This window comes from Dromaius novaehollandiae, chromosome 3 (genome assembly GCF_036370855.1).
Source record: "Dromaius novaehollandiae isolate bDroNov1 chromosome 3, bDroNov1.hap1, whole genome shotgun sequence".
Lineage (NCBI taxonomy): Eukaryota > Metazoa > Chordata > Aves > Casuariiformes > Dromaiidae > Dromaius > Dromaius novaehollandiae.
The window spans coordinates 119112097-119137344 of NC_088100.1; the positions used below are offsets into that span (position 1 = coordinate 119112097).

At 36.9% G+C, this 25248-nt stretch overlaps 1 protein-coding gene across 7 annotated transcripts in view; it reads left to right on the forward strand.

Moving 5' to 3' along the window:
* The window catches only part of ENAH (ENAH actin regulator), a 138468-nt gene that overhangs the window by 35118 nt on the left and 78102 nt on the right, over positions 1-25248 (forward strand). The gene's annotated exons all lie outside the window — the stretch shown is intronic.

Consider the following 25248-nt stretch of genomic DNA (forward strand, 5'->3'; position numbering starts at 1 on the left):
CCTGCCTGCTTTCTCTCTTTCTTTCTTTCTCTCTGCCTTTTTTTTTTTCCTTGCCTCTTAACTGGCGGGTGTTGCATTGCAGCAGCAGCTGGGCTTTTCCCTGTGTAATCAATAAATAGAAGCCGAGGGGGGGAGGAATCCCCCTTTCGGCAGCCGAGAAAGTGTTGGGTTTGGAGATTTCAGATGTAAACACTGAGGTGGACGTTACTAATTTCCTTTTTAGGGGTCTGGGGGAAGGCAGACGTAGGTTACTGTGCTCATATGAACGAGGGACTTAAGCTTGACGCGATCTCATTCATTTGAAGATAATTTTCTGCGTCCATGGCCCGTCCCCCTACCTTCCCCCCCCGCCCCGTTTCTTTTTAGTGCCTATTTTGTTTCCATAATCATCTTTCTGGATTGGTGCAAGACTTCGTGAGAAATGTGGCTTGATAGCCTGAATGCTGATATATTTGGGAACGGGGGGACGTTGTAGGCCTATCCTTTAGTTAAACAATTGGGGAAAGTGAGTTACCGTCCTTCCCCTCAAGGATATTGTCTTACTTGCAGTTGGATTTGAATCTTCTTTGTGTTAAAGATTAATGATCGAAAGTTGTAAGGTCCTTCGCAGTATAATGCAGTAAGATTCGTATGATGAAAATCAACAAATTCCTTTGCTGCAAAAAAGTGTCAAGCCATTAGAATTCTCCATAAATTCAAGTAAAATTCTAGTTACATTTTTGAACTGTATTTTTAAGGGTTTATGTGCATGTGTGCACCTCAAATGCAAGCAGTAACTTTGCAGTGGGAAGCATCGGGATTTTCTCCCTGCTTTTCTATTTAAAGCTTGTCCTGTATTTCTGTTTTTCTTAGACTGTAGGTATTTATGTACTGCATTATTTTGAGTTATGTTTTGTATTATGGTAACTTATTTTCACTTATTCATGTTGCTATGTAGAAGTCAGACACCCTGCGAGAGTAAAAAGTTTCAACTTATAAAGCTTACAGTTCACAGATTCTTTAAACTGAGTTGGGTTTTTTTTTGACGGTCTTTAACACAATGCTGTTAATCCAGCAAAAGTTGGTATAAATATTTTGATAAACTCTTCTTGTATAAATTGGGCTTTTATACTGGCAAAAAGCACTTTAATTGTATGACTGAGGCTGAGTGAAATAAGTTATACCAGCAAAAGTGTGCTTTTGCTGATGTGTGTGTGCTAGGACTCCTGCCAGCTTCAGAGCGCAAATATTTCTCTTAAGTAGTGTAACAGGAAAGTGTCTAGGTTGGACCTGCCCTTAGGTTGCCTATTTAGATGTTTGAATAGTTGACTTTAAACAATAGGTGTATAGGGGCAAGTGATCTTATAATGTGTCTGAAATTTCTGCCTGCTCGTGCAGAATGTTGAGCTGTTGAGAGGGAAATGTAGTGTCAAGTTGACTAGCTGCTCTGAGTGGTCATGGGGTAATTCAAAGAAATTGGCTTCAAGCACTCTGCTTCCAAGCCTTGCAAATCCCCCCCCCAAAAAGCGGCAAATGGTACCAATTAAACTAAACAAGTTAAGAAAATGATGTGGTTGAACAGTATTTTCTCCCTATATAGGCGCTGTTGACTCAGTTTTGCTTAATTGGTCCAACTTCAGGGCAACGGCAAGCTCTCACTGAACACGCTCCCTTTGGACTTGTTTAGACCAGGATTGATGGTGTATCTGAAACATGTTTAAACCAGTATCTCCATGCTGTATTACATTTGGGCAGTGTCTTTTAATGGGTATTTTTACTGGTCGAGGCAAGTCATGGTGGTGGAGGAAGAGTGAGAAGGTGGAGAGAGTAAATGACCAGTCAGTGTTTAATATATAGCTTGTCTATTTGCAAGTGGTGTTAAAACCATTTTTTAGTTAAGTATACAGTTGGTGCTCTGATGAATACAAAGAGGAATAAATACTATAAGTCATTCTGAAATGAGCTGAAATAAAATAGCTTTCTGTTTCTGTAATGTCCTTCCAAGCACACACACGTGCGAGAGACCATTCTTCAGCCATCCCAAGCCCGAAATAATTTCGATGACCTCTTGTTAAGATCTCATCTGTTGTCTGGGATGATTAGCTGATCAGTTACCAAATAGCTAACTGGTTTTCCTTTTGTCAGATAAAACTAAATTCTATTGTAAAGATCATCTAAATGTTATAAAATAACCAACAATTCAGTAATGCACAAGCAGTACAAATTGACCACAATTAATTTTTGCAGTGGTTTGTTTTTAATTTGAATGAAAATTATATGATATGTGGGTAGCATGTATTAGGCATTATAGGTTGCAGATAAACTGTATCTTAAATGTCCCAGTTTAAATGTCTAGCCTATATAGGAAGTTATTTCTTTCAGGAGCCAACTGAATAAGGCTTGTGTGCATCTCTCCTCTTCCCCCTCCTCCTTAGGTAAACAGTTGATTCCCAGGAACACCTGTTGCTCCTACTGTATTGTGGTTATCTGACTAAGTACTGTTCTTAATATAGATGCCTGAATGCACTTATCTCATAATAGGTATCCAGGAATTAGGTATATGCAGTGAGGTTTCCATTTACTAGCCAACTGGATGTGGTGGGAAAAAGTAGTTAAAATATAGACAATAGCACAATTTGGTGTCCTGGTTCTAGTAATAGCATAACTTCCTTTTGTATTTATATCACAAGAACATGTATAAGCAGAATTTTTTTGAAGAACATGTTGAGATCTGTGTTACAGAAGCTGCTCAACATCTTACAGCTCTACTGCTAGAGTTGGGTTCTACAGTGATGGTTAATGGAATGCTGTTAAACTTTTTTTTTGTTTGTTTGTTTTTTGGGGGGGTATCTAGCTCTTGCCTTTGTGAACGCCAATAAAAATGAACAAGCTTTCCAAGATACTGTGTTTTTTTTGTTTGTTTGTTTTTTAAATCAAATTGTACAACTTTCTCTTAGGATTTCTACATCCATTTCTTTGTGTGTGGGAAGAATTGTTTTTCGTTAGTGTGCTAGTCAGAAACCAGGCTACTTATTCAGGCTTCTTTACCCAAGTTACAAGAACTGGAAAAGAAACAGTATTTTTGAGAATTTAAAATTCTATTACTTCCAGAGCCCATATATTCATTTGTGTTCATAATGGGCTACTACCACATATCATACACATGAATGTTGATTCTATATTTAGATAGGGCAAGCAGCTAAATTATTGAAATGTTTTTGTTGTTTTTTGAAAATCACGCCACATCCTCATTTGTGATTTCAAAATTTTGTGGTCTCTTTAAGCCACGTTAAAAGTTCTACTTCCTTACTTTCAACAGCTTTTCTGCTCAAATACGTTGCTTTAGAACATAATTCATGCTATCATTTAAAAATTAGTGAGTCTATTTTTTGCCTGGGTTAGTAAGCCTTCATTGTATTTTAAATGTTGTGCTGAGATATCTGGTATCATACTTACTGCTTTTTTTACTTAATACATTAGTGAAAGCCCAAGGCAGTAACAACAATACATCTACCTTCCTTAGTACTAGGAATTCTTGAAGGATCCCACATGCATGTCCTAGGGTTTCTAGGAAAAAAGGGGGTACAAGAACATTATGCTTCTAGTGACAGTAGTATCAGTCTACTGCAATAACTGTAGTTATTTAAGGTAAAATATCGGAGTAGAAGAAGGCATTCATTTCAATGGTGCTGTTGAGATATTGTTACCATGCTTCAATACATGCTATATCAATATATAGGGTAACACTTTAGAATTTTGCTTTTGTTTTAGCTCTTAATACTTGTACAAATAACATTTGAAGTAGAAAGCTTAATTTAGTTAAATATTTGACAAAATGTTAGGAGTGCAAGCAGGCAGTTAAATTAGACTGGGTACACACAACTGCAACCAATACAGTTTCTAAAAATGCTCATATCTTAAGTAAAATTGGAGGTGCGGGTAGGTTTTTTGGGTTTTTTTGATTTTTGTTTTTCAGGTGGGTACAAGAATTCAGGTTACTGTCCTTGTTCTTAAGTAAACTAACAGATGGACTGAGTCATCTGTCTGATAGAAGTGCAGACTTTAGCTGGCACTTTATTTGTGACAGTTGCAAGTAATTCTTGGATTGGTTGTTTCTACCCACCTGATATGGAATCTGACAACTGTTTTGCCCTCAAGGTCTCTGAATAGAATTTAGTGAATTAGTTTGGTAGTAAAAGTATAAGTCTTTTAAAGTATAAGACTTTAAAAGATTACTGCGTGAATGGAGTGTGCGTGAATCAGAGTACAAATTGTTTAGAAAGAGCTATTTATGACCATCTTACCAATTATGCTGTCAGCCTCTAAAACGTAGAAATGGTCTAGCAGTATGTGTAATTCAGGAATGCTCTCTGAGAGTCTGTACAAGTTTTTTTTCCCTGACTCTGATTCAGGGCTTCATGTCTATTGTTGGAGTTCAGAAAACAAGACCAAGTTACTTAGCTTCCTACTTCAGACCATTATAGTGTGAAAGCCCTTTTTCTACACTTCCATAAAAAGGAGAGGAATTCTTTCAGCACCTGTTTCAGTGGATGCTTTCCTAATATGCTTAGGCAGGGCATAAGTGAAATATCTCAGCCCTGCCTTAGGCATATGATTTGAAATACTTTGTAATGAAGGCTCTGCTTCCTGCCATGCCAGTGCATTTCATGCAGAACTGTTACAAAAGTGAGTTATTGAACTACTGGATAGAGTCATGTGCTTTCATTACTAGAGAACAAAATATATTTTGTAAAACAGATATTAGTTTCTTCTTTACTTTGACCTTTCATCTAGAATTGCTCTTGACAGTTCATGCCTGCTTCCACTCAGCAGTGTAGAAATAAATGTGCAAACTCTCTAAACATTAGACATGTTTAGGTTTTAAGAGTGCTGTAGTGCTAAGAGAAAACAAGTATGTGCTTTTTGTAATTTGATTCAAAAACTTAATTTTAGAAGAGGCTAAAAGTAAATGTAGCAGCGACTGAAGTGATACAAGCCTAACTGAACAACTTAAGTGTCATCAAAAATTTCTTAATATATTTATCTTCCCCCCCGCCCTTTCCTTTCCCTGCCATGCCAGTCCTTGTGAAACGTGTTAAACTGCCTTGTGTTCTCTGGCTGTTGGCATCTCTCTTAGGACTAATATGGGAGCAAAGCCACTTTTGTATCTGTCAGGACTAAAACCTGCCCGATGAAAAGCCAGTGCTGTGTCCCTCCCCCACCTTAATTTCCATGTGTTTTCATAAATTTGAAAAAAACAAGGAGATACATGTAGATATATTATTCAACAGAAAAAAACCTATCTACAGAATCTTTTTTTCCCCATATAGAAATGGCTACAGGGTCTTATTTTAACTTCTAGAATTTCTAACTTTAAAAATAAAGCCATATGCATAAGTTTGAAGTAGTTTTGCCTTGTTTTAAAACGCTCTGTACAAATACAGGTTTTAGGTTACATACAGGTTAAATACTTCTAATAAATTTATTGTTACGAGAATTTATAAGGCTTCCTTCTATCACCCATTGTAAGTCTTGCTTCACTGTAGCTGTTTCCCAACTAATATTTAAATAGTTCTTAAAAAGAATGTGGATGTTGTGCTTATCACCTTTTGACATAGTGTTATGCATCTAATGCTCCTTGTGTTACAGTTCTGTGGGCATTTATGGACAACTGAAGGACCTGATTCCTGTGAGAAAATGTAACATTTTTCTGCACCAGTCTGTTTTACTACCCAGCTGCTAGACAGCCCTGTGGAGAAAGTGGGACTGTTCAATGCCACGTTTGATGAATTGTCAAATGATTTTGGATTAGTCTTTGCAGTTGAACTGCTAGTAATAAGTATATGTTTTGGGAAGCGATACACAAATGAATGCAGAGAGTTAAAATTATTCTCTTATTCTCGCATGAATAATCTTTAGACAGAATCGATTAAAAGAAAACATGATCAATATTCAGGCAAAAAAATCTGCTCTCTTTAGTTTCATATATTGAAAATTCTCCAGGCAAAGCTGGCTTATATAAAGAAAGAATAGTAAAAACTATTTCAGTTTAGTCCAAAACGAGTCCCAAACTAGTATGCTTCTCCTCTGGTGATGCATCTGGGTATTTTGGATGGGGTCTGTGTCTCTGTGTGGTTTTTTTTTGTTTTGTTTTTTTGTTCTTTTTTCTCTCTTCTCTCCTCAGCACTGACACCCAGAGAAGCATGGGGGAGACAACTGAAAACTGATTGCACACTAGAGGATGATACAAAAATGCTACTTTGCTGGACTGGTGTGCTGCTGGAAATAACTCTATAAACTCCTAGTTTGCAGTACAAACCAAATTGGGAAGATTGTTTCACATTCTCTCGTTCTGCTATTATTCTTCCCAAATTTGAAATTTCTTTTCAGTTTGCGGAATTGGATTATGAAGTAATCTATACTTATTGCAAATTCCATTACGAAAGTGAGATCAAACTGTTGTGTTTTGAGCATACTAGCCACCTAGTTTAAAAAAAAAAAAGTTTAAAAGCCCTTAAATTTAGCAGAATGCTGAAAGAGCCAAGAGTAGTCACTGATGCAGCTAACATCTATTATCCCTTAGTTGCAACATTATAATGGCTAGAGAGATATTCTAAGTTTCTTTCAAGAAGAAATCAACATTTTATGTATATATATTTATATATGTAGATATGTCACATTCCTTAAAGCAATATAATAAAATACAGTTTAATTCTTAAAAGTTTTTTAGTCCCCTGACTGTCATAATCCCTCACTTTTTTGTAGGTTATCCTGAACTGATACCAGACTTTAATTTAAATGATTCATTTTCATGTACTTAAGGGAACCTATTATTGTGGTCTCATCACAGCTGAGGAACTACTGTTAAATGCTTTTATATTTCAGTTGTACAGACCAGTGTATGTTTTGATATAGGGTCATACCTGCTAGTATCACTCTATATCTTGTGGGGGGTTTCATTTAAGTTGCATTTTTCTTACTGGGTGGGATTGAAAATGCAAACACTAAATGAGAAGGTGATTAGGATTCTGTTCTGTCTCATACTTTTTTAACATAACTTTCAGTACTGTTGTATTTACAGTATTTTTACTGTCATTGATGGGAAGAGGCAATTGGTACTTTCAGGTTACATTCAAATTTCTGGATTCCTTTGCAAATCTGATGTCAGCATATACACTGAGTAACTGTGGGCCTGGAATCTTAATAGTGTCACTTCTTAAATTTGTTAGCTATAGAAGTAGCTACTGTTAAATAACAACTTTTTTCAGGCACCAAATTTTGAGCTTTAGCCTAGGCAAGATTTTTTTCCAACAAATACAGACATTCATGTCGCTAATGGGTTATAATGAAGAATACATGCTGATAGTTATCTTGAAGACCTGTTTTCTTGGTGTATATATATATTTTTTTTCCTTTTCTATAAAATTCATTTTCCCCTTCTTTGCTTTCTTTTAAGAGCGGAGTCTCTTATAAACAGTGCATAGGAGTGTGTACGTTTTTTATTTCTTCATCTGTGCTGAATTCTTTTTGATATTTTTGGTGGTGGGGAGTACATGATCCTTTGGCAGACATTAGTCCTTTCAGAAATGCTGACTCTTCTACAGAAGTACTCGGTCTAAGTTAATGGAATGGATTTTTTTTTTTGTGTGGAGGATTTGGACTTAAAAACTGAATGCAGTGAAGCTTTACTAGGAAACTTGGTGCTGTGCTCTTCAGTGCATTTGCAAAGCATATTTTTAGAAAACCACAATTGACTACTGTGGATGAAGTTAAATTAACTTTATGATTTCAGAATAAATATTGTTATCTAATGTCTGAAATAGATGGTGTGGCCAGACTCACAAAACAGTTTAAAAAAAAAAAAAAAAAAAAAAAAAAAAAAAAAAAAAAAAAAGGAATCCAGATGAATCTAATCTTGGCAGAGATAATAAATCAAATTAGTGAATGGCAGCACTGTTATGAAAATGATCAGTGCTGAATCTTAGCTTTACTCTGCTGCTGTGTGTGTAAGTCTAGTGGGTGAACATATTACTTTAGAGTATATATATTTTCATTGTGGTCGTACACTCTCGCAAAAACAATTTTGGGGGAAATGACATTTGGAGGTACTTTTTTCTTGTTCAGAATACTTCTGATTTGATAGAAATCCTGGAATACAGTCAGAACTCAAGTTACTATTATGTTAAATTTTCATAAAAACACTGGTCAGTTGCTGCTTTGAAGTTCTAGACTGTACAGATCATATTTTAATGGAGCGTTGTGCGTTGATGCACTTGGTCTAATCACTTTAGTGCAAGTGGAACATGAGGGTGGCACAAAAAGTATTTGGTGCTTTGCATCTCCATTCAGTGTGTGAATATATGGAATAAACACGTTTTAAACAGAACTGCTTTACTTGTTGGATATGAAGCATTGTGGCAGAGCGCAACTATCTCCCCCTCCCCCCCGCCTTATTTCGGGCCCCAGCTGACCACAAATAACTGACAGTACCCAGGGCTGACCAGGAGGAACTAGATGATGCTGGTTGCAACTGGTGAGGCCAGAAATGGGCACGAGATCAGCAAAAAGGGTGTTTCCCCAACGTGGCATGAGGTCAGCGAAAAGGGTGTGTTTTCCCCAACGTGGCATAAGGTCAGCAAAAAAGGTACATCTCCACACCAAATATTGTATGACCATGAGTCAAACTGGTGCCCATAAACAGCACTGCAGCCTAGAGCCCATTGAGCTTTCCTGCATGGCGGTGGGCTGCATGGCAGTGAATCTCCCCTTGAGTTGGGACGCCTCTCAAGGTTACTCTCCTGGAGTTAAGAGGACCTCTGACAAGAAGCTGTTGGAGTGGTAAGAAACTGAGACTTGGGCAATAACAAATGTGCAGCAAGAGTCACTTGCTATGACTGCACTGTGTAGCCATCTTCAATAAATCCGTTTGCAATGAACCCAGAGATAATACCATAATCCCCCTCCCCCCACCCTGCAACAAGCATCTCGTCTGCAACAATATGAGGCACATGCTGCCGAATTCTGGTGTTCTGTGATTCAGATGGCAATGGTTGCATAGGACCACTGACTTTCAATATGTATCTAATACTCAGAGCAACAGCAAATCTGGAAATAATTATTCTGATAGTAGCTTCTAGCTTCCAGCTCTAGGTGTTCTTAATACTTCAAGTTGGACTCTTCATACACACAGTCATGCAAGACTCCCTAGAAAGGAGATGGGCACTGTTCTATCCATAACTGATAGTAAGGAGGAGGAAAATAACCAGGCTCCTCTTAGCAGTGATTGTGTGCTGTGCTCTAGTTTAATGTGGAAGTCGGAATTATGTTGCTGTTGACTGTTTGAGTTCATCTCAACTTTAATGGCTACTGATGTAGTATTGCAGATAAACTGTAAATACTAGGTCTTCATTAATTAAATTAGAACTAAACGCAGTTAAATTACAACTAAACATCAGGGTGTGTTTTAGCGGAAAAGAAATAGAAAAAAGAAATAAACTTCCTGGAATGAACCATGTTCCACATGCAAGAGTAGTAGCATGATTGAACTGTACAATTGTCAATATTTTTCTTTCTTTTTTTTTCTTTCCCCTCGACCAAGAAAGAGAAAAATAGAAAATGAAAACATTACAGACTATCCAGTTCACTGTTCTTTTAGCTAAGAGAAGGCCAAGGAAATTCATTAGGGGGTTAATCTGAGAAAGGTAGCTGGTAATCCATGCCTAATCAAAAGTAGAAGGAAGAGCAGATGAATACCTAGAGCCCTTGAGAAGTAAGCTGTTGCTAATAAATTAAGTGGAAGTTGAATCCAGTACTTCAGTTTCTTCTTCAGTGTTACGTGTTTTGGAGAATATTTAAGAATGAAGTGTCTCATAGCGCTCCGGTGGTCTCATTGAGTTTGTAGTTACAGTTTATATGCGCTGTGTTTTCAGATTAGTGATATAGTTAGACTGACTTGAACTGCAGTAGTGGGTTTTAGATGGAAATTTTGACTTGGGATTGAGGGAGGACACTCGAGCATCAGATGCATACAAGAAGTGTATTAAGCCTATTGCAACTTAAATATCTTCTGTTGTAATCTCAAGCAATGTGGTAGAACCATTGTTTGTTCTAGTTTCCGCAGTATGATATGATGAGTATAGCAGCCTTTATTTTAGCAATCAGCTTAGTTAACTGCAACATGTATGAATCTTCTTCCAAATCAGTGTTGCTGAACTTGCACATTTGAACTTAAAACTAAGTTGTAAGAGGAGGAGGTTTGTACTGATGGGTTCTAGGGCTTTATTTTGTATTTTGCTGATGTCTTAGAGAAGTCTTTGTATAAAGTGTGGAAGAACAGTGCATTTTGGACTTCCTGATTTGACATACTGTACTGTAAAAGCAATTTTAAAACCAGCGCATACTCCTGTATATTTATTTGCTGTACATTTGTTATTCACTAATAGAACAGTTTTATGTTTCTATATTTGCCACTATTTCCAAAAATGAGTAAGTGCCCAGATGGGTAGCAATAAGATAAACACAAAGGTTGTCTTGTAGCTTATGAATATTGTTATTGTAGCTGTGTTAGTCTAAGGATATAAACAAAGCAACAGTTTTATAAGGAGAGGTAATATCTTTTATTAGATCATCTGCTGTATTGGTGGGGAACAGGACACAGGCAAGCTTTTAGTTATTCAGGCCTTCAGTTCTTGAGGAAAGTTATTAAATTCTTTGGAGACACCATGTGGAGAATTTGTACTGCTTGGATTGTTGCAGGCACTTTGCAGAGACAGTTTTCTCTCTCTCTCTTTTTTTTTTTAAGTAGGTAGCTCATAGTTTTCATATCTGACCTAGTAACAACATTTGGTAGAATCCTTATTTTAAAAACAAATTAGATGCTTGAAAACAGTTAAGTAGCTTCAAGATACTATTAAAACTGTCATTTGTTTTTATATTACTCTGCAAACATGATGCCTGCATAAAGGGAGGGAAGATTGCACTGTAGAGAAACTGTGAAAATTGTTTTCAAATGTTCCTGTGTAAAGTGTGAAGGTATATATTCTTTTCAAGTATGTGACTTTCGGAAATAATTGGAGAAAGCGCTCCTCAGCCTTGCTTGAGGAGCCCAAGTGTGGAATTGTCTGGAGAGGTTGTGTTGGTCACTAGTGCAGCTGTGTATAGGTAAATGTGTAAGATGCAAACAAAAGTGGATCTCGTTACAAGAGTTGCATCTTTAGACACAACTAATGCTTAATAATACTTAATAGTAGGATTTGATTCTTGCCCTGTTGGAAGTCCCTAGTTAGTCACCACAGGATAGAAGAGTGTACAGTCAAGCCAGCTCTGAGCACTTTGAATATCTTGCCTTCAATTCATGTGTATCCTTTTACTTGAAAAGTGGAGGCAGAATGCGCAACCCCCACCCCTTGCACTCTTTCCTGCCCCAACAATAAACAAAACACACTTCCTAATACATACTGTTAACCTCTGTATGGTGCCTACACATGAAGGAGTTCACTTGTTTAGGATTTCCTGTATTTGACCCACAGTTTTCACCTTCTGTCAGGTGTCTGATCTCTGACAAGTCTGTTCTGTGGCTCACTAGTTACAGAATCACTTGATCTTCTCTTGTATTCATTTTAGAGAAAATTCCTCGCTATTTTGAATTGGAGAGTATTTGTAAGTTTGTATGGTCATGGTATATTCTGTCTTCATAATTTTTTTTCCTTATCACACTTTTCATGCATTTGTTTTGTAAACACTGTTAGGATGAAGACTGAACTGTTAGTGTAGCTTTTAGGAAGCATTTCAGGTTAGATGACTTGTATTGTGGCAGTCTCCATATTCATCATCCACACACCTGAAATCTTGCATTTTTCCTTCTAAATTGAACTTAGCTCCCTATCTTGAAGCATGCTTGCCGTTGGGGTGGGTGTAGGGAGCAGACTCACCCCAAAGCTCAGTCGTTTGGTATTTTGGTTATGACTCTTGGGGACTTTACCATTGTCTTTTCTGAGAATGGTGAGGGTGTTTAAAACAAAACAAACAAAAATTCAGTGTTTCCTTTTTTCAGATCCATAGGATATATCATTTTGGTGGCAGCTGAGTGGTTAAAAATAATTGTTGACCCATCTTAACTATATAAAGTCTATGGTTACAAAGGGAGGGTAAAATAAAAGTGGAAACCTCTTGTAGCACTCACTCTGTAGTAGAGAGTTAAAAACATAACTCAGTGACTATAATTTTCCCATCCTTGGGGAAGAGGGAGGGAAGGAGGGATTTTCTGCAATTCATATTGGCTTATCAAAAAACTTTTTGTCCCACGAAGAGGAGCACAGGTTGTCCAGAGTTTTCAAACGTGAGCTTCAAAATTCTTAACAGGCCCTGATTCAAAGAAGTGTGAGCTGAAGCACATTTTTAATTTTTTTTGTAAAAAAAAAAAAAATATGAACGAAATGAAACAAAACTATTCAGAAATAAAGGATGTCCTACAGACTTTTCTTCTAGATTTTTTTTTTCACTGAGAGCTTTATATTTTTCTGCAGTATCTAGTCTGACAATCAGGCATAAAATGATGAAAGCATTGTGCACTTAAGAATTGAAGTATTACACATCTAAAGTACTTTGTCATGGACATTACTGTTGAATTAAGATATTCCCTATTAGTGGCCATAAATAAGTACGTTGTAGCAATGAATCTTCTGTCAGAAGTACCATATCTGCCAACCACTTAAATGTACAGAATCTTCTTAACCTAAAACAGAATAAATGCTGGATCTAGTATCCTTGGTTAGATGGGTGATAAGGGTAATTGTTTATGCTGTGGATGTTTTCTTTCTCAGAAAGACTGGGGTTAATTGTAGCTTGGCAAGTTAAAAAAAAAAAAAAAAGTTCCATATTGTTTTTCTGCAGTAGATTCCTGTTGCTATGCAACAAACAGAATGTCACTTAGTAGAGGATATATTAAATTTGTATTCCCTGCACATATCTCTGCACGTTCACTTTATACTTTAACAGGAGGGTATGGGGTATGGTTTTGACTTCCTGTAGGACTATAGTATGAAGTGTACATTTTAGTTTCTATTCTGATACTTGCTGTAACTGTGGTTACACGAACGCACTTGCCTAGCCTTTCTTTGTTTTCAGATGTATAGGACACCTGTGCAATATAATCAGACTTCTAGCCAGACAAAAATGGGTTGTGGTTTTGTTCCTGGAGGTGGGATGATATTGCCAAGCAACATGTTAAGACTTCAAAGAGGGAGAAATTTATTATATAGAAAAATACTGAGTTATGAATTCTGAAAACCTTTAAATGCAATGCAGAGAAAGTTAGTTCAGGCGGCACTTCTTGAAACTTTGAACCAAAAGATCTGGTTATTTTTTAATGACTGTAATTAACTGATATTTTAATTTATTTAAGACACCCCCCCCCCCCAACAAAACCATGAAGACAACCAGTCCCAACACCCAGACTCTTTACATCCACCCTAGACGGATTCTGGAATAAATGTTTAGTGGTTTGTGTGTGTGTGTGTGTGTGTGTGTTTGGGAAAATTATGTTCTCTGGCTGTGAAACCAATAATTAAATAATGGACAAATAACATAATCTAGTAAGGCAGTATTTCATAGTCAAAATTGACTTCCATAGTGGATAAGAAGGCAAAAATAATACTTGAAAGCTAGAAGGATGTTAATTTGATCTTTGCTTCAAAGGACGTCATACTATTTAGATGGCTGAAAAGTGGAAACTTAAAAGCTGCAGGTTTTTAACACTATGCTTTCAAGAATAAAATGCATGCATTGTATTTTATGTGATAGGAGGGTTATCTTGTATAGTTATTTTAAGCAATACTGTGAATTTTATTCTGGATTTTGAAACCTAACTTGCAAAGTTTAACCTGAAATTCAGTTAGATGCTGAAATTAGCAGGTGAAATATTGTCATCTTTTTTCTGCTCTTGGAATTGGAATGTGGATTGTCTAACATTTCTTACAGTCCTGAGTTTGAGGCAGATTTGGATGTAGCTGTTTTGCTAATCTTATTGTAAACTTACTTTTATGTGTGGCTGTTTAATAGAGAAGTAGAAGAGTCAGAGGAAAATTAGGAAAGATTAGAAACATCTTGCCATACGGTTTTCTTGCCCTTGTTTTGCTGAGGAAATGCATCTAATGTATAAAGTGTCATCAAAGGAGCAAGCAACCTTTAATAATAACATTTTCACGTAGTCTGCTGCTTAACACAGAGCCCAGTTCCTGAGGTCTGTATGCATGTTCCAGGGCAGAACAAATAAAACCTGTTTCTTTGAGTACATAAAGAGCACTTGACACAACCAGAAGGAACTCAGACCTTCTATGTCTGGTGCGATCAAAACTGAGCTCTATTACAGAGAAGTGGCGTAAAAACATGGAGGGGAATGTTTTGGGGTTTTTGGTTTCTTTTGGGAAAGGTGAATCCTTGCTTCTGTTTCAGAACTGTTTGGAGAGAGTAAGAGTACTGCCTGTGGCTCTTAATGTTACAATTACACGTTTTAATGTTGTCTTTTGGCACAAGAAACAGTAGGGATTTCTAAAACTGCCTGATCTTCTTGAGCATGGGTCTGTGTGGGGAGAAGTAGTTTAAATGTGAAACTGACCATTTTATCTGTAATTTTAATGAAATTATTTTATTGTGTGAAATTGAGAAATCCTCGAATGCGCACAGGAAGCTGGGAAAATAGAGACATAAGTTGCAACTAGGGCTTTGCTGGGCTACTTAGATAAATCTTAAAGGAACTCAAAGTAGAAACTGGATGTCCTAAAAACACTCTGGTTTTAGAATAAACAGTATTTAAAAAGTTAAATGCTTAAATACTAATTCATTGATTTTTATTTTCAGATATCTAAAATTTCCCTCCACTTTTATCTAATATGACCTAGATCCAACTGCCATGTTGCTGGAAATCTCTTGATTTCTGTTGTCGCGTAGCCCACCCTATCCCCTGTTTCCTCCGTTTCAGTCTGGTAACAGCTATGGTTCTGCTCATAGCCAGTCAAGGTTAAAGAAAAATTCCACATAAATTGTCCTAGTCTAACTTCTGAATGGAGAGGCAAACAATTGAGAGAAAAAATTAACAACAAAGAACAAACAGTATTTAACCTTTTTTCTTTTTTTTCCTTTTTTCTGCCTTCAATCTTCTCTCCCTTCCTATTTTTTCTGAAAGATTTAGAGTATCATACATCACAGTAGAATGGAGTAAGAATCCAAAATGAACAAAAGGATCCAGAAGTAAAGCAACTGAACAACTCATTTCCGGTGGTCACCAGCTGAAAGCAGTCAATGCATGGACAGTACATACTATTCTGATATTTTCTTGCAGCTTGGGTGCTATGCTGCTTATAAATAGGGGTGTAATAAAACAGTCAGCTTTTAGTCTCTCTCTTACCCCAAAGTCCTGAGGTTAAGACAAATCTTGTAGGCTTGATACAAGTAGTCTAACGTTTATTTCAGCTGTTGAAAATAAGATAATACATTTCTTATGTGCGCTCAATCACACTAGTCTACCAGCTCTTGGTCATGAATACCTGTATGTATATATTACACACAGAAGTAGGTAAAAAGAATGTTGAAGTTACAGTCAAGTGTGTAAGTGATCATGTGTCATCTCCCCCCCCCCCCCCCCCCCGGATTCTGGTTTGAGGAAAGAACTAAGTTGTGATGTGGAGGACTGTTTTGTTTTGTTTGTCTTCCTATGTTGCAGAGGCTATAAATTCTCTCATGAATGAGGTAGGAAACTACTGGAAGTGAGGGTGGTTTCATGGTCTCAGCTGAGTTCTGTAAGAACGGGTTGCTTTTCTTTGTCAAAGAGTTTCTGTCCTCTGGTGCTGGTGAAGTTGTTCGAAGTTGTCACTAGTTATGTTCCGACTGGTTTTCTTACTGACTGATTTGACACTGCGGCCTAATCTTTAAACATCAAATTATTCAGCGTTTACCTTAATCCTTCAAAACACAGAATGTATTGTATGGCTACTGAAGACTAAGGATCCTAGATTATGTTGGAGAGAATGACGAAGATTAGAAGACGGCATATGAATTGTGCTTCATGTCGTCAGTGGAGGAACAAACTTCACATCTGTTTCCCCTTTTCATTTCCAACTTTTAGTAGCTTTGTAAAAATAAACAAGTTTGAAGCTCTTAAATGCTGTATTTGACACTGCATAAACAATGAGGAAATTCTGAATTTGGTATTCAGAACAAGGTTTGATTAATACTCAAGAAAAAGTCACTACACGTTGAATAATAAAGAGAAGGCAAATACTGACTAGTTGTTCACTCAGTCATCAGCCCATCCATCTGAAGCCAGAGGTACTGTCTGAAAAGAGATGTGGGAGGGGAGAGGAGTAATTGTGTAACTAATGCTTTTTAGAAATATTTTACAACTGTAAGTGACTCCTTCCTTTCATATATAAGCAACCAGAATTCTGGTAATTCTTAACTCTTGTGTTTTTTCACTTTGAACATTAATTTTTTTTACCAAGAGATTTGGAACATCTAGAATCCCAACAGCCTGTGCTATCTGAAATAAGAGAAACTCTTAGTAGTTCTTGTGGCATATGACAACACGGACCTGAGGTAGGGTAGTGCAAAGATCCTTTATTGAAGAACACAATGGCCGGTTTTATAGTAATCAAGCCCAGCCACTCCTCCAAGTATCTCCTAAGCACTGTGGCATCTTGTAATGGGTAGGAAGACATCTCCTGATCCCAGGCAGGCAGGCCAGCAGGACAGGCCCACCATAGCTGCTGGCATGTAGGCAGGAAGGCACACCGTTGACTGCTGGTACGCAGGGAAGAAGGTACATCATGATCACTGGCAACATACGTGCACATGTTCTGGCCACAGATCATAGTTACCACATCATCACTTTCTGTCTTAGAGATTCTCTGCTGTCTTGGTCCCCAACAAGTTCTTGTCCTGTTTGTAGACCATGTACTTGAAGGGAACTGGAAGCAGTGATTGGGACACTGTACTTACCAGAGATGAGTAGTGAAGCTGGGGAAGTAGGCTTTGCTCCGTGCTCTGCATCTAATCAGTTACTAACTTCATCCAAACTAAGATCCATCAGTATTTGTTTGTCAGTGTTTATGATAAGACTGGGAAGAACCTTAACACTTAGCTTGTTGTTCCCAGCCTTTGTGTGGGACAAACCATGTAGCTTTTTATGAAGACACTTTGAATTCATGTGTCTTGGTCTCTACTATATACCTGAAAGCCATCAACTTTATGAACAGAGTTCAGGCTCTCTTGTCAGATAATGCTCACCTGACTTCTGTAATGGGGTGGTCTGTTTAGGCTACTGCTTTTAGATATTTAAAGATTCAGCTCTATAATTAAGGATGGGATGTGTCACTTTGTATCTGTTTTGGCTAGGTGACAGATGCAGATCTGGTTAGTAAGGAAGGAGGTGTTCTGGTACCCTCTCAGAGCAGCAAGGAGTTAGTTTGCATAACTTGCCACGTTCTCTGGCGATATCTTGTAGGGGCTATCTGGGGAAAAATGATGCCAGGCAGACGGCTGACAGGTTTTTTCCTGTAGGCTGTGTCTGGTCTGTAGACTGTAGTTTGGGCACCTCAGTTGAATGCATCTCTCTGGTCTGAGATGGTGTTGTCTTTAGCAGGAAGCTTACTCCCTTTCTTAATTAAATCTTTGGAGTTTTTGTCTCACTATCTGATTTAAATCTCTAAGTTAAGCCAGCTATACTAAGTGGCGCTAACTGTGGACATGAGAACAGTTTATTCTTCTCTTTGAAGCTACCTCTAGCGTATGTGAAGGCCGATGCTTCCCTGAAGTCTTTTCTAGATTAAACCCAACAATTTCATTAGTCTTTCATTGTAGGCTGTTTTGTTTGTTTGTTTTCAAGACTGCCTATTACTGACCTCTTTTTGAAGGGTACTGCCTGAGACAAGGCTCACTGTCATCTAGTCTGTCATGTACTATCCTACATTTTTTTCACAGAAATACTTCTAAGTGAAGATTGATCTTTTCTCTGTTTGCATCCTGTTTCTCCCCCTGCCCAATGCAGTCGCTTTTCCGGTGTGCCTCTGTTATTCAGAATTCTTATCCTGTCCTTCCCTAAGTTTGCATCTACTTCCAGGTTGGTGTATCCTCTGAATATAGGAGGCATACTGCATTCCACTTCTGTATGTTTCTGATGCAGCACAGGCCTTGCAAAACTGCATGTGATGTATTTGGTCTGAGTGTAGCATTGATAGATGCTATCTAAGCATAGTTTTCAAAACTGCTTTCTACTTTCTGTATAGAAATCTTTGTCTAGATCTGTCTGTCTTGTAGAAATGCCATGTGAAATACTGTCAAGGACCAAGCTATAATATGGCATCTACTGTTTCTCTACAGTAACTAGCATGGGACCCCAAAAGTCCTAGAGGAGATTAGACTGGTTTGACATTATTTGTTCTTAAGTAACATTGAAGATATATTTATTATCTGTTTTTACAAATAGTTTTGTAACTGCTGTTTTGTGCTGCTGTTTTTCTTGGAATTGAAGTTAAACATAGGATCTTTATAAACCTGGCAGTTCTCTTGCTTCCTCTTCTAGAACCTCACATCCTCTGATGCGAGAGGTCTCCACCGATGGTTCCGACACCTCTGCACATTAAGAGCATTTCTCCTTGGTCCTGGGCTCTGAACATAAGCTCTAAATACAGAAGCAATCCAGGATTTTCTCACCCGGGGGGGGGGGGGGCAGGAGGGGGAAATCATAGCGCATGCAGACACAAAGCCTACAAAAAGTCATCTCTCATGGTTGAAACTTGCAAATTTTTAAGCAATTGGAAACATGAGCTTTATAAAAAGCAGGGTGGTGGAGCAACCTCTAGAATGGGTAGTGTTGCTAGCATCTCTAATAGTATTGTAGGGAAGAGACTAAGCCATAAAGAGCAAGAATGACACTAGATTCCATGGTAATATTTGAGGTATCAGGCTGAGAAAGATTACCCTTTGGGCATCCAGCTGGGTCTAACAGTTAATGGGGTAGGATGTCATGTCAGGTTACAGCCTACTGAAAACAAAAGAGAGAGTGAGGTTGGGGTTTATTTATTAAAAAAAAAAAAAAAAAAAAAAAAAAAAGCCACCCTTTCTACCTTCAGCTCTTCTCTTGCTTCAGTAATATAACTACAGTACACTTCAGATCTTTCTTCTCCATACCTGTTTGTTGCAAACTTTTGATAAAATCCTTTCAGCTTGATCCAGACTGTTATGTACTGCAGCAGAATGTAGTTCTGTTCTGTGCTGAGTCTGAAATGCTTGAACTTGCTCTGACTTCCAGGAGAAACTCAGACTTTCATTAGAATAAGGTGTATCATCATAGCAATAATATGAAGGAAGTCTAATGTTTTAGAGAATATTGTGACTTCTAGTCAGTGTATTCTTTTCATACAGTATGCACTAATTGTTTCTAGAGCAAAATATTTTACTTGAAAAAATAATTCTGTAATTGAAGCTCCTTTGTTTTGCACAGTGAGAGTTCATTTCCCTGTGATGTAATTAGCAGTACTCATAGCTTCTGCATCTAGCAAAAATATTACCTGAAAAGATAGCTGCAGTTTGCTGTCTTTATATGTGGCTTATTTGCATTTCATAGCAGCCTGAAAAGTGTTAAAAATGCTGCTACGCAGTATTACTGAATGTTAATTTTCTGTGTAGCTAGTTGGTACTTTAGAAAGTGGATAGGCCATTAAACTGGTAATCACGGATTACTTGCTTCTGGGAACCTGCTGCATTTTCATTAAAATTGTCACTATATCAAGTAATCTATTGTTTTTTCTTGTTGCAGCTGCTTTTTTTCTGCCATTCTGATAAGTCTTCACGGTATCTTTGCTTAAGTTCTTTTTGCTAAACAGCTTGAAAAAACATGTAAAGCTTTTAGTTTTGTTTTCCTTTTGTGTTGCTATGGGGCAGAAATAAGGGAATATAGGTGCTAGTACAAGCTACTATTTGTAGTTAGTCGTTTCATGGAGTTCTTTTACCTACTGGGTACTGCATATCTTTAGATTCAAATGAGTAACTTTATGCTGCTTATCTCCCTATCAGATGTTACACTTAACACTTCTTTGAAAACAAGAAAGAGCAGATCAAAAAGGGAAGGAGATTATGTGTTGGGGGGGTTCCCAGTCTTTTTATCCAGCTCTAACAAATGCGTGTACAGAAAAAACTAACTTACTGTCCTGAGTAAAATCCAGAGGTGTGAGGTAAGTGATAATTTTCCTTAGCAGTACCATCACTTTTGCTTCAAAAATGAGTGCTGCTTTTCACTCCCAGCTGTACCTCCTAATTAGCAGGTGAGCAAAGTAACAAATTCAAATTTGAAATAGGTACTTGCATTTGAAAACTGTCAATGGAATTCTTAATGAAACTACTACTTTGTCTTTTCACTTGGCAGTTAATGTCCTTCTGTTAGCTCGACCTGCCAAGTGTACTTTCCAGATGATTACTCTACATTACAAACGTCTGGAAGTGGGACGCTCTGGAGAATGTACTTGAGGCTATCTATATAGCTTGGCTTCGTCACTCACAGGTTGTGGAGGAGCTACCAAGAAATAGTATAAAGAAAACCTGTTTGTTAGTGGGTTTTTTAAGCTTGTGTTAGTGTGTATAGCTGTTCTACTTTTGTGTTTTAGCTCAGTAGTTCGGCTCAGTTTATGGTTTTGGAACTGAATTATGTTCAGCCAAGATAAACAATGTTTATGAAGCTATCTGATATCACTCTCTGATCTGTGCTTTGTCTACATCTCAGTAAATGCTGAGGCATGATGTTTAGCATTTGTTAAAACTGCAGCTTATTTATTGCAAACCTAGTTTTGTGGAAATCAGAATCCGAACTACTTTTTGTCTAAAACTGTGCATATCTGGTATTCTCCTGTTCAATTAACTTCAAAACTTAAGAATAACAGAGTATTTAAAAGAATACTGTTTTATGGAATGTCAATTAAAAGTATGCAAAGTAGTAACTTTTGTGTGTGTGTGATTGGGGTTAACTTGAAGAAACATCAGCTGAAATATCAGTCCTAAATTTAATTTGAGTATGTCTTGATGTGTCTTGTTTACAAACCAGGTTCTTGTCTACAGCGCTCTTTCCTGGTTTAAAAATGTCTTGATTTGCAGTTTAGGTGAGACTTTGTCAGCTCAAACCACTTTAGAGTTGATTTGCTTAAACTTGTCTTCAGAGATTTTAATTTAAAAAGCCATTTTAAAAAAATGGCTTCAGGGTACAGAAGACCCTAGGCAGGAGTTTTATGTCACTTCAAATCCAGTTTGGGGAAGACTTCAGTGACATAGCCTGTGCACTTCATGTGACTAGGGTGAAAAATGTTAGGCTTATTTGCAGCTCTGTTTGATCTGTGGAATGCACTGCATCTATTGTTAGCTCTCCAGCTGAAGCAAGGGCAGGGGTTGTTTTTCCCTTTCAACGTTGTCTAGACAGACCTGCTGCACTGCTGGGTAGTTCTTGAGCAGTCAGAGGTGATAGTATTGGCAAACTTCCCATTGTTTTCATAGCTGTGGGGTAGCTGAGATATGGGACACCATGACTTATGTGGTTGATTTTACTTTTAAATTCTTAAGATGGCTATAGACAATATCTCTTGAAACATATAAAGTTCACTGTGTTCAATTTTCCTTTTCAGTTTAGAGGCTTTTGAAAGTATAAGCATTCATCTAAGATTATTCCATACCACCGAGCTCAAACTATGTGTGCGTTAGTAATGAAGAAAAGATGGTTCACATCTTGCCTGTAAATACAAAAAAGTCACTAAACCAAATATGCATGCTGCTTTGCTGTTGTCTGTTGCAGAAAATAACATCTTTTCTCCTTTATTTAGTGTACGATCTGAACACTGAATTCTCCACAACTTTATCACGGAGTTCACAGATCTGTTCATTGTCTAAAATTCAGTATTAGTCTACACAGCACTTCATATGGTCTTGTTTTTAAATTTCTTTGATAACATGCTATTAGAGAGGCATGTAGCTGTGGTTTTCTGATGTTGTGTGATAACTAGAAAACAGTGGTTTCAGGGTCTTGATTCAGGCTAGTTGGTTTGTTATGAGATATTAAATAAGAATATATTTAGTGTAGTAATATATTACTTTTTAAGCATGCAAACAGGTTAGAAAGTTGTTATATTTAAAATCAATGTCAGAGATTAAAAGAACAAAAGAGCTTAATAGAGTTTTCCTGGTGTTGGTATTTTGGGGCAGTATGGCTATTTTCTTTATTTAAAATGGCACTTCCTTCTGACTCTTTTTAAACAATAGAAAAAAAACTCTTAATCTAAAAAACTTTGCTTCCTATCTTAGAATATCTTATTTGTTATCCCCTGATAACAAATCAAAGAAAACAGGATGTATAATTCAAACAAAGCAAGTCTTAGTGTTGTAGGATTCCCTGTGGAAGGGGTTAAGTTTTGTGTGAAGCAGAGAGATTGCAATATTATAGTGACATTTAAAAATGAAAAAAATGCCCTATGGGATCGATGTCAATGTAGCGGTGTTCTGTTCCTGAGAGTAGCAATATGGGACGCTATATTGGAAAGTGAGTCTCCAGCCACTTAGTGATCACTTTTCCTCCCACTCTCCCTGTATCCTAGAATCCCTTGTTGGATTTGAGATGTTATGGACATGCCTGTTGATTCCTTTTAGTATTTTTTAAGAACGTGTTGCCTATGAATTCTTCTAACCCCTTTTTAGCCTGATGATGATACTCTCTGCCTTCATAACTTCCTGTAGCAAGAGATTCACTGTCATTTTTCACCTGTAGGAATAGGTAGATGTTAGTGTTAAATGAAATCAAAAGTTCCAATTTGGAACTGGTTTCACTTTAGCTGCCCTCATAATGAGTTCTAATTCTGTTAGACAGTCTGTTTTATGATCTGTAGTACAATGCATTGAGTTCATTTCTTTGCTCGTGAAACAAAAAGGAAGGGTTATCATGCAGTTTGTAATACTGTAAGGCCAAACAGCTATTGTTAGTTTCACTCAGTATGGATTACGTGGACGTGCAGATTAAATAGTTTGGAAAGACCTATTTGAATAGTCTGATTTATTCCCTTTAGCACATAAGGGTCCACGCTGGTAAGGAAAAATGTTTCTAAATATTTTGGTTATTTTTTGACAGCCTACTTTAATGATTGTTCCAGCAGTTTGTAGTATTTTTATGAAACCATTTGTATAAAAGTATTCTTTGTGTATGTAGCACAGAGGCAGTATGTATTATATAATTTTAATGACTGGTGGGAAAAGCCCAACTTTCAACTTTCTACAGCTGCTGTGAATGGTTTATACTTTGCAGGAGCAGAGCTGCTTTCTTCATTACTCATATTGCAGGTCAGTATAATTTTGCCTTTTTTATTTTTAACTATTTATTTTAACTAGGTAGCTGTGTTTAGGACAAAACATATAAAACTGAAGTAGAAATCCTATCGTAGAGTAATAGTCAGTTTGCAAGTTTGATATCCGTAATCTAGGAAATGCTGATACTAAATCTTCTCTAAACTTAAAATTCATAGGTTTTATTTTTTTATCATCAGAAAAAAACAATAGATTTTTATAGTGTAGTAATATCAGTTGACTCTTCTGCATTCATTTCCTCTCTCTTGTCATTATAAGAGTTGTAAAACCAAGCTGGACAAATAATGATGACCTCAGAAGATAGTTGTGGTGACAGCACTCTGTATAGTGTGCTTTTGATAGAATAATTCTATTACTCAACCCTTTGTTTTCTGTTTTTTTTTTAAATGCCTGGAAAAAAACCAATAGTGTGTTAATATCACAGTTAAAAATCTAACGAAATGCTTGAAATTATTCTTCTTGCCCATCTCGTAAATTGAATGGTAGCTATTGCTGTTCATGTTGCTTACATTCATGGGTTGGCATAGTTTGTGTATTATGATGGTTAGGATTATTCTAGGGATTTTAACATGAATTTCTGAATGTTGAAAAGTCTTACTGTGGCATTAATGAAGGTTTTTGGCTTGATTTCTCTCTTACATCCTCTGTTGCCATAAACAGAAATAGTACTTCAGTGATGGAAAGGTGGTGATTTTGTTGCTAGGTTTTGGGTATTTGAGAGGTAACAGTAACATTGAAGTGTAGGCAATAAACTGATGAGTAACTCTTCCTGTTTTGTTCTGGAGATTCTTAACTACTGTTAACTACTTATTCTTAACTGTGCATCTAGTTGATACACATAAGGTGTTTTTACTTTCAGTAAAATTCTTATTTTTGTCTGACGGTTGTTATTTGTAAAGAGCGTAGCTGCAGGTAGGCAAACAGTTGTGTTCTAGTTCATTCAAAATTCAATGAAGTTCCCATTTTGGGGCCAAAAGTAGTCTTTATTTACACCTGTAAAGCTGCTGTTGAAAAAAGTGGAGGTTATATGATTCAAAATCAGGCCAAAATATGCTCTACTGGATGTTCTGGAGCAGTGAATCATGCAGGAATAGCCTTACTTGCTTATCAGAATTATGAAGAGGTAGCAGCTAGTGAGAATACATGCTGAACCCAATGAGATGTCTTTATAAGTAACTTGAGTGGAACTGTGTTTTAAAGTGAGTGACTTTTTTAATAAATAAAAGCTGCCTTTTCTTTCCTTTAAGAATTGTTGTAAGCGTGTAAATTATCTCTTTGATCCAATTAAAATATGTCTAATTTGCATTGAACTGTTTTTTTTCTCTCTTCATTATTTTTGTATGATAACTAACTGCAAAAATTACTTGGGTGTTTTGGGTTCAAAGTGCTTTCTTTCTTTCTTTTTTTAATGCATGTTATGTATAATATAACCTAGAAAAAATATTTAAAAAATTGCAATAAATCAAAATTCCTGCTAAAAGTGTATTGGTAATGAAGTTCTGTTTATAGCAGCTTCATATATTACTGAACCATTTGGGTTGTGTTTTTATCACTGGAGTACTAAGACAGAGTATTGATGGAGAATGGACATGATTGTGGCAGTCATTGTCCCTTAAATCTTGCAGAGAACAGTAGTTGGTGTGACCATGATTATACATTGGTGTAAAGAAAACAAACTGAACCAAAAGTGTTAACAAAGGAGTTAAAATACACTTCCAATAAAAATCAAGCTTCTAGAATTGTTAGTTAAACTTAAGCATAGTGATTTCAGGTAAATTGCAGTTTCCAATACATACTAATTTCATACTTGCTACTATGGCTTTCTGTTTAGAGAACATGCTGGTATATTGAAATTCTCCTCTGTAGGAGTTCTTAGCTGTTGGCAAA